Source organism: Cynocephalus volans, chromosome 2 (genome assembly GCF_027409185.1).
Source record: "Cynocephalus volans isolate mCynVol1 chromosome 2, mCynVol1.pri, whole genome shotgun sequence".
Taxonomy (NCBI): domain Eukaryota; kingdom Metazoa; phylum Chordata; class Mammalia; order Dermoptera; family Cynocephalidae; genus Cynocephalus; species Cynocephalus volans.
Genome location: NC_084461.1, coordinates 30,772,887 through 30,783,580, shown reverse-complemented (window position 1 = coordinate 30,783,580; position 10,694 = coordinate 30,772,887).

Genomic DNA, 10,694 nt, shown 5'->3' with positions numbered 1-10,694 from the left:
TTTAACATACATGTTCAGAGCCATGAACACAGTAAAATTTTTACTTCCCAGAATCGGATTTTTGTAAAGCATTCGTTACACGAAGAACTTTGGTGGCAAATTAGGATATGGTGTTTCTCTGATCTCAAGATGTGTGTGTACACACATGCAAATCAAATGCATTAAGTGGTGCATTAAATTTTAGTCTCCTGGATTTCTGCCTATGGAAGAATATAATAAAAGTGGGCATGAATGCTTGTCATGCTTTTTGGTCACTTGACACTTTTTGAGCTCTGTTCCTCCCTTTGGGGAATTTTCCCCCTTATGCATGCTACTCCTTAAGGTGGAAGCCCTTCCCCAACTTCCCTGAAACCAGAGCACAGGCACAAGATTGTCACTGGGAAGGAGGCACCATAAGAATCCAGCCAGCAAAGAGGCAGGAGGATCATGATGGAGAGATGCCCAGCCTTGGCAGAGATGTGAGGGCAGAGTTGTCAAATTCAGCATAGAGGATCTATGGTCTTTGGTGAGTACCATTTGAATGGTGTGGTGGGAGCTAAAGTTAAAATAGTCAGGGACCCAGAATAGATGGAATAGAAAAAAAGTTGGTGCTTTTATATTGATGGGTAGAAGGCAATTAGGGGAGAAGGTCCTGATATAAAGAATATAACTGTTGGATCAAGGTACTGGAGCAGATGAGAATAATAGCATTACTTTTTTACACTACATGTAAAACCCATTGACTACTACTAATAATTCCATGAAAGAGGTATAATCTACATTTTATGGGTAAAAAAAGAGACTCAGAGAAATTAAACCATTTTGCCTATGGTTATCTAACTGGTAGGTGACACAGTTAAGATATAAACCCAACTTTCTGGCTCCAAATCTCATACTTTTGCCCCTAAAGCATGGGACCAAGAACTCTAGTAGAATGGTTGGCCTTGAAAGGAGGAGAGAGAAGACCTCATTCACCAGAGGGAAGCACCAATTTAGATTAATTTCTAGATTAATGAAATGTTAAATAAAAATTATCGAAGGCCACTGTTTTGGACAAAGTTCCTGCACTAGGACCCAACAGACCAGACTAAAAACCAAAATGGATTCACCCCTAAGTTCCTTGTCACTTAGATTGTGGTCTGACCTTCTGAGAAGTCAAGAGAAAGGGATAGCCAATTTTCCAACATGCCAGTTTAAATCTTCAATAGGCATGTTAATGAAGTTCTCTCTGCTTTAATCCTCACACAAAAGAGATAGCCTGAAGTAACGTGATGTTCACTAATCAGTTATTTTCCTATTGCTCTGTCTCCCTGTCCCCACCTTACCAGGAAAGTAACTGAAATGACTACCAATCTGCTTTTTGTTCTTTATTTCTGCTTTTTTCAGCCTTTTCTGTCTATAAAACCTTTGTTATTTGTAATAGACTTCGGAGTACTTCTGTGACTCTGTCAGATGGTGTTTACTAGTCAATCCTCACATTTGACTCCCAATAAACTTTACAAAATTATCTCTGCCTCAACAGCCTTAATTTCGGTCAGCAGAAGTAGGAGGAGAGCTAGAATTCTGCTGGTGTGGGAGTGGGAGTGTTGATGTGTGAAGTGACATTGTTACAGTGAGCAGGACTGAAGCCATCTTGGGACCTAAAACCACCTGGGCTGTGGAGGAGGAGGAGGTAGATTTTTAAAAGGACATTTTTTTTCTCACCACTCTTTCTTCCCATCCCCTGACTTTCTTATCTTGCTTGCTAAATAGAAGAACAAGGCTGAGAAGCTAATCAGTGCTTTGCAAAGCTAACAGTTCTTTTTTTGAGACTTGTAGAGTTTGGAGAAGTGATCAAGGCTGCATGACGGGAAGCTGACCTTGGGCACCAGCCAAGTCAGCCAGAACTCTGTGAAACAAAACTATGCAAAAGACTTCACAGAAAAGTTCATTCTACTCCAGAGCAAATCAAAATCTTGCAGGGTCCTGAGAAAACAGACAAGATGAGAACAGAAACCAGACGAGGCCTTGGTGAGACCTTGTACCTGACTCAGACATGGACTCCTCAGCCCTTGTTGCTCACGTCTCCTTCTCTCCTGCTTTTCGCCTCCCACATTCCATTCCCTTTACACCTCCTTTAAAAACCCCTCAGTGAATCTAAGTCTTTGACATGGGATAGCCTACCATCTCCTTCAGCTGGGTACATCTGCTTTTCAAACACCAACCCTTCGACTTCTGAGTCTTTCTCTTCTCTCCTTTCCTTCTCAAGGGGGCAGCCAGACCTGAGTTCAGTTCAATAACAACATTTGAAAGGACAAAGTTGTATGCTTTCTATAGGCTTGCAGAGAGATTCAATCTAGGAGAGAAGACAGGGGAATTTGATGAAAGCAGTGATAGTTACCGAGGGACTTCAGGGACTAGATAAGGCAACTGCACATGAGGATAAGTATGGTGCAGCTGAGGCTGAAGACCATAAATTGGAAGTGGCCCCAATTCCTACAGTTCTCTTCTTTTTTCTAACAGTGCTCTCAGTCTCTTGGCCATAGGACTGGAAAATGGTTGAGTATTTGTGCAATGGGTTAAGCAGGAGAAGGGTGCATGGAAATTGATGGCACGATAAGAGATTTTCAAGTGATTGACCATGGAAGTCAAGGCTTAGTGAGGAAGAGAAGTAAAGAGAGCCAAGGATGGGAGATGCTCAGGGGGAAATAAATGGAACTCAAAGTCTAGACTTTTGTGAGATCCAAAACCAGATAGAAATGTCAACAGACTTTCAACCCTGTCAGCTCAAACGTGATCTTGAAACAAAGACAGAAAAAAATGTCCATCTTTGATGAATTAAGAGTATGAATTAGGAATTGCTTTGGCTACAATGCACCAGAAATCTGACCAAATGTGATTTAATCAAATGTGAGCTTATTTCTCTCATGCAAAAAATCCAGATTTAGGCAGTCCAGGCAGGTTTAGAAAGTCCCGCACATCATCAATGAGTCAAGCTCCATCTATCATTCTGTTCTCCACTGATAACACGTGGTCTTCATTCTCACAGTCACCTCATGGTTGCAAAATGGCTGCCAGACTGCCTTCTTTTTTAAAAAATTTTTATTTTTTTATATCATAAAAAAGTATCAAGTAACATCAGACTGCCTTCTAAGCAAAAAGAAGAAAGGGTCAGGGAGAAAGGCAGGGAAAGGGCAGACATTTCTTCCCTTTTAGCAAGCTGCCCCAACAGCCCCACCTGGGGACTTCCACTCTTATCTCATTGGCCAGATGTATCTCATGAGTGCTCCTAGGGCACATGGTCTTCCTTAACAAAATCTGGGTTCAGCAAATAAGAAGTTGGACAGACAATTCGCAATATGACACACCATGAGACATTTGTAACCAGTAACCACAATATCTGATGCAGCCTTCTGATCAAGATGGCAGAATAGATGGTCACCAGTGTCACTCTTTTCCACAAATCAACCAATTTACAACTATTAAAAAGCAACAACAAGGGCCAGCCTGGGGCTCACTTGGGAGAGTGTGGTGCTGATAACACAAAGGCCATGGGTTCAGATCCCTATATAGGGATGGCCAATTGGCTCACTTGGGAGAGCATGGTGCTGACAACACCAAGTCAAGGGTTAAGATCCCCTTACTGGTCATCTTTAAAAAAAATAAAATAAAATAACGACAGCCAAGCTGGGGCCTCTGCAGCTCAGGGGAAGAGAAGGAGAGACCTATGGAGTTCATGAAGACAGGAGAAGCCACAATGAGAGAAAGAACCACTCCAAATGTTTCAAGCCCCAGCTGCTTCCAGGCTGGAGCTGGTGAGTGCACAGAGCAGGAGCTGGCAAAAGCTGCAGCTATGCCCTTTGAATTAAGTTGCTTGGAGGCTGCAGGGGAGAAGAGGGCCTCGGTGGCCCCCAGGCCAGCAAGACTACTAACAGGGTTCCCATGGAACCACATAGAAATGAGAAGTCACAACAACTGAAAAAAAAGGATCCACTCAGTGGCCAGTGAGTCATCACAAGGGATTGGTGCATGGCCTACCCCATGGGAAGTATTTGGAGTTCAGGCGGTAGGGGAGACAGGCCCACCAGGGAACACTGGGGCATAGCAGGGACAGCTGATCTGCCCCCCAATCAGTGTAGTTGGTGGAGACTGGTCTGGAATATAGAACTGCAGGGGGTGCAGTTTGGTGAAGACTCAGGCCCAGATCAGAGTTCCTACACAACCCAGGTGTACTGGATCTCACAAGAGCCAGAAGTACCTATAAAGTCAACCATTAAAACCTGAGCTGCAAAAAAAGCCTTCCCCAGGGAATCAGCAGCAAAGCAACAATTTAGCTCAACCACAGAGCTCAAGTGCTGGTCCCCACAGGAAGTTCTCCCATTTTAGAAGTAAGCAAAGGACATCAAATTAGTTCCAGTGCAGAGTTTAAGTGGTAGAAACAGCAAATAATCCAACACAGAACTGGAAGAAAAAAACAAAATACCCACAGACCAGAGACAAAGTTTGATATTAACCAGTAAAGGTCTCCAAAGAACACCTATAACACCTAGAAGGACCAGAAATCCCCTGGGCTACCAAGCCAGGGTGGGGGGAGGGCTTGGGGCCTCAGCCATGCCCAGTGACACCCACAACTAGCCCTGTGACAACCACCAAGCCACTGCAGGAAGCACCCTGGGCTCTCCTGAGCTGGGTTGGTGGGGGGCCTCAGGCCTTGACTATGCCCCCCTCACACCTGCAACCAGCCCAGCAATGACCAAGACACCACTGCAAGCCCCTTGGTCTCCCCTGCAGGAATGAGAGGGGTGCCACAGGCCTCAACCCCAACCCTCCTCCTTTCTCCTTCTCCCAACCTATTTCTTTCCCCCTTTCCATCTCCCCCTCCCCACCAACTGCCCTGCAACAACATCATAGAATGTAAAAAAATAAAATTAATAAATAAATGTAAAAAAAAAATATCTGATACAGCAGAGAAGGAAGGTAAGTCTCTGCAAAGGGAACCAACAATTAGCAAGACTTTTTGCTCTGAAGGCACACATACAGTATGAAAGTCAGAGACTAAAATATAAACAAAGTAAAGCAAGTAAAGAAAATGTAAAGTGCTAAATAAAACTTCAATGTAGTTAAAATGAATTCCCTGAGATAAAAGAAATTGAACCCAAGGAATAATAACTGTAACTTTAATATAAACAAGAAAGAACTTTAAAAAGATACAGCTTTTAAAAACAAAAAACTGCAATAATACAAAAAATGGGAAGAAAAGGCTAAAGAAATATCCCTTAAAGTAGAACACCTAAATAATAGAAGGCCCATTAAGGACAGAAGAAGGCAAGGGAGAAAACCATCAAAGACTTAATACAAAAGATGTTTCTCAGAACCAAAGCATGCAAGTCTCCAGAATGAAAAGACTGCTCATCACAATGGCAGGCAAAAGACTTACACAGTCATCATGAAATTTCAGAACATAAAGTCCAAAGAGAAGAGATCAAAACCTTTTAGAGAATAAAAAAATGACAAAGAAATGGGAATACAAATGGATTCCTCATTAAAACAAAAACAAAACAAAAAAACAGTAGAAGTCAGAGGAAATAGGATCAATATCTTCCAAACTGAGAAAAAAATGATTTTCAACCAAGAATTATTATACCTAACAGGGTATATTCACATATGCTAAGTGTCAGTAAATTTACCCCATGCATCCTTCTTTGACAAGCTACTAGAGAATCCTGTCCATCAACATGAAGTAGTGAACCAAGAAAAAGACAGACATGGGATTCAGGAAAGAAGACCAAACACAGAAGAGGTGAGGGCTGTGTAGCAGAGCTGAGAGTTGCCATTAGCTCAGATTGAAGCAGGAGACTGTTGGATTCTAGAAAGGATTTGTCTTGGAAGAAAATAAAACTGGGAAATTCTCTGTCATGTTTGACCATTGGGCAAACCATTATGAAAGGTATAAAACAAAGCTGTTCAAGTCAGATATTCAAAGAAAATATTTTTGTTTTTATAGCTGGTCTGTACAGAGATCGAACCCTTGACATATGGTGTTACAACACTGTACTCTAACCAACTGAGCTAAACGGCCAGCCCACCCAAAGAAAACATTTTTAAAGGAAAGAGATAACTATTAACTCCAATAACATATTCAAAAAAAGTTGTACTAAAAAAATGAAATCATAGAATACTATTTGGCTTATTCGAGCTTAATTTTTGTGGACATAATAATAATGACACCTAATACAGATTTAATAAAAAGTTGGTATATGACTGTCAAGGAAAATATTTTTAAAATGTTCAGGGCCCCTCAGATGTTCAGAATCTTGCCGAGCATCTGATGTAAATATGCACGTGCACACAAGTGTTCCTTGTCATTGTCTAATGTGATTGCACGTGTGCACCCAGGTGTTTTGGGTTATGGACTTGAGTATAAAGGATGAGTGGCTCTGATACCCGGTGCTTCTTGGGACTCTCCGGGAAGCCATTAGGGCGGCTGCTCCTAGCTCTGAATAAAGCCTATTGTTTCTTCACCCATGGTTCCCAGGACCTTTTCCTATTTCCTAGCTCGTAGACCTGCATGTGCAGGGTTTGTGACCCAGTCTGTACAACGTATTTGAGGGGTCTGTGAGCCCTAGCGCTAGCTTTACAATGACATTAGAAGGATGGAGGGAGAAAATGAAGCTTGTGAAATAAATTCCTCATTTTCTGAAAAAGGAAACCAATAGAGGGGTTCTAGAAGTGATGAATGAAGAGATAGCAATACTATACTGCCTAGAAATAGGAACAGAGATATTCATGTCTAAAAGTGGTTGCCTTGGGAAGTGGGAGTCAGATGAGGGTCAAAAGGACAAGAGGTTGTTTCCTTATTTATTTATTTATTTTTATTTTATTTTGTCAATATACATTGTGGCTGATTATTGCTCCCCATCACCAAAACCTCCCTCCCTTCTCCCTCCGCCCCTCCCCCCCAACAATGTCCTTTCTGTTTGCTTGTCCTATCAACTTCAAGTAGTTGTGGTTGTTATATCTTCTTCCCCCCCCCCTGGTTTGTGTGTGTGTGTGTGTGTGTGTGTGTGTGTGTGTGTGTGAATTTATATATTAATTTTTAGCTCCCACCAATAAGTGAGAACATGTGGTATTTCTCTTTCTGTGCCTGACTTGTTTCACTTAATATAATTCTCTCAAGGTCCATCCAAGTTGTTGCAAATGGCAGTATTTCATTCATTTTTATAGCTGAGTAGTATTCCATTGTGTAGATGTACCACATTTTCCGTATCCACTCATCTGATGATGGACATTTGGGCTGGTTCCAACTCTTGGCTATTGTAAAGAGTGCTGCGATGAACATTGGGAAACAGGTATACCTTCGACTTGATGATTTCCATTCCTCTGGGTATATTCCCAACAGTGGGTCGTATGGTAGATCTATCTGCAATTGTTTGAGGAACCTCCATACCATTTTCCATAGAGGCTGCACCATTTTGCAGTCCCACCAACAATGTATGAGAGTTCCTTTTTCTCCGCAACCTCGCCAGCATTTATCAATCAGAGTCTTTTGGATTTTAGCCATCCTAACTGGGGCGAGATGGTATCTCAGTGTGGTTTTGATTTGCATTTCCAGGATGCTGAGTGATGTTGAGCATTTTTTCATATGTCTGTTGGCTATTTGTATATCTTCCTTAGAGAAATGCCTACTTAGCTCTTTTGCCCATTTTTTAATTGGGTTGCTTGTTTTCTTCTTGTAAAGTTGTTTGAGTTCCTTATATATTCTGGATATTAATCCTTTGTCAGATGTATATTTTGCAAATATTTTCTCCCACCCTGTTGGTTGTCTTTTAACTCTGTTAATTGTTTCTTTTGCTGTGCAGAAGCTTTTTAGTTTGATATAATCCCATTTGTTTATTTTTCCTTTGGTTGCCCGTGCTTTTGGGGTCGTATTCATGAAGTCTGTGTCCAGTCCTATTTCCTGAAGTGTTTCTCCTATGTTTTCTTTAAGAAGTTTTATTGTTTCAGGGTGTATATTTAAATCCTTAATCCATTTTGAGTTGATTTTAGTATACGGTGAGAGGTATGGATCTAGTTTCATTCTCCTGCATATGGATATCCAGTTATCCCAGCACCATTTGCTGAAGAGGCAGTCCCTTCCCCAGTGAATAGGCTTGGTGCCTTTGTCAAAGATCAGATGGCAGTAAGTGTGTGGGTTGATTTCTGGATTCTCTATTCTATTCCATTGGTCAGTGTGTCTGTTTTTATGCCAGTACCATACTGTTTTGGTTATTATAGCTTTGTAGTATAGCTTAAAGTCAGGTAGTGTTATGCCTCCAGCTTTATTTTTTTTGCTCAGCATTGCTTTGGCTATGCGTGGTCTTTTATTGTTCCATATAAATGTCTGGAGAGTTTTTTCCATTTCTGAGAAAAATGTCTTTGGGATTTTGATGGGGATTGCATTGAATTTGTATATCACTTTGGGTAGTATGGACATTTTCACTATGTTGATTCTTCCAATCCAAGAGCATGGGATATCTTTACATCTTCTTGTGTCCTCTCTAATTTCTCTCAGCAGTGGTTTGTAGTTCTCATTATAGAGATTTTTCACCTCCTTGGTTAACTCAATTCCTAAGTATTTTATTTTTTTGGTGGCTATTGTAAATGGGCAGGCTTTCTTGATTTCTCCTTCTGCATGTTCACTATTGGAGAAAAGAAATGCTACTGATTTTTGTGTGTTGATTTTGTATCCTGCTACTGTGCTGAAGTCATTTAGAGGTTGTTTCCTTATAAGCCTTTTATCACTATTTGACTGTTTTGTTTTGGTTTTTTTAGGCCGAATAGAATAAGGGTAGTCAGAGTGGGAAACGAGAGCCTTCTACTCCTCAGCACCAACTGGGACTGTGTTATATGCAGTATTTGGGGCCCAGCCTAGATCTACAGAATCAGAGTCTGCATTTTAGCACCATCTCCTGGTGATTGATATGCCCATTATAATTTGAGAAGCACTTGCCTAGCAGTCAGAGTGCAAGAGGCTGAAGCGAGATGCAGGTGTCCATCACTGTAGTAAAGGCAAAGTGAAGCAAGATTCACAGAGCACACAAGGCTCTCAAAGGGTTCAAGCCTGAATTCAGCCCAACGTTCTAGATAACTTTATCCCTTTTTTTTTTTTTAAAAAAGGTGACCGGTAAGGGGATCTTAACCCTTGACTTGGTGTTGTCAGCACCGTGCTCACACAGTGAGCTAACCTGCCATCCCTATATGGGATCCGAACCCATTGCCTTAGTGTTATCAGCACCACACTCTCCCGAGTGAGCCACGGGCCGGCCTGGTAACTTTACCGTTTTCACTAGCGTATACCTTCTCAACATCACTGCTCAGTACTCCCAACAAGCTTCAATCTTCCTGGCATTTGAAATTGTTTCCCAGATTTCCTGCACCAGTCATCACCTCCTTCACTACTTGGCTTGTTTTTACCTTTACCTCACAGAATCTGTCTTTAGTCACAGGCATTTGCACATATGTTGTTATTGTCCTCAAATTGTTCCTGTATAATTGACTGCCAAGAAGACTCTATAACTCTCAATAGACTAAAGGCTTAGCAATTGGGTTTCCATCAATCTTCAAGTTATCAGCCAGAACAGAACAGATGGACACAACAGTAAACAGAACAGTCTCTACCTTCCAGGAAAGAAAAACAAACCAGAAAACGATAGCGGTAAGAGTTTTGATGGGATCATCACAATTACAAGAGCTCTTAGAGTGGTCACCTAATGATTCCACTGGAAGTGAGGACTAAATAGGCCAAGTCCTCAATATACCTTTATATCTTAAGTTTTGAAAGATTTATAAAGTTTCTCTAAAAGTTTCAAGGGAAATTGTTAACATACCCCATAAGACATTTGTGGCTTTAAGTGTAAAATAGGTACTAAAACCAAAACCTAGCTAAACCCATATTATGAAGCCATTCAGAATGATCCTGTAACATTTTTTAAAACTGAAGAAAAACCCACACTAAAATACTGTGAATTTTATATATAAAAAATAAAAACCAAAACACGTTTAAAATGTATCAGAAAATTGTGGTATCATGACACGTGAGAATACAAAGTCTGGTTTGAATATAAAATTAGTTTTCCCCAAGATATATATAAAAATTAATTACAAACCTATCAGAGGCTAAGTCTTAAGACATTCAGAAATAAGTCTTAATTATGAAGTTTCAAAAAAAACCTATGATTAAAGATTATATCTCCTTTATAAAGTGAGGATTAATCTATGCAAATGGCTTCTCTTTGAAGTGACCCTTGCAAACAGTTATTTGGGATTATTATAGAACTGACAAGATGTTGCCTTTAAAAATGATTATATTGAGAAGAATTATATCCATATAAGGAGTCCCTTATTTTGTGATATTCTCCCAATCACTATTTATTGGTAGAAAATTTTTAAATGATCTCTTATGGGAGAACAGGAAATTTGTATAACAAGGGATTCTATGGCCCAGAACAATTTGCCATAAGGGTATTTCTTTGAGGACTCATCCTTTATCTTAAAAATTTGTGTAAATCTACTCTATAATAGATCCGTGGTAGTTTTTAGTTGTTTTAAAAGGTGTCCATTCAAAAAGTAAAAGTGACACTCCAAAAGATGTTTAGCCTATAAGTGAGAAGCCAGCACCTAGCTCACATACCAGTCTGAGAACAGCATACCATGTAGATTTGGTCTCCTCCAGCCATCCTGTATATTTGTTGTAAAAC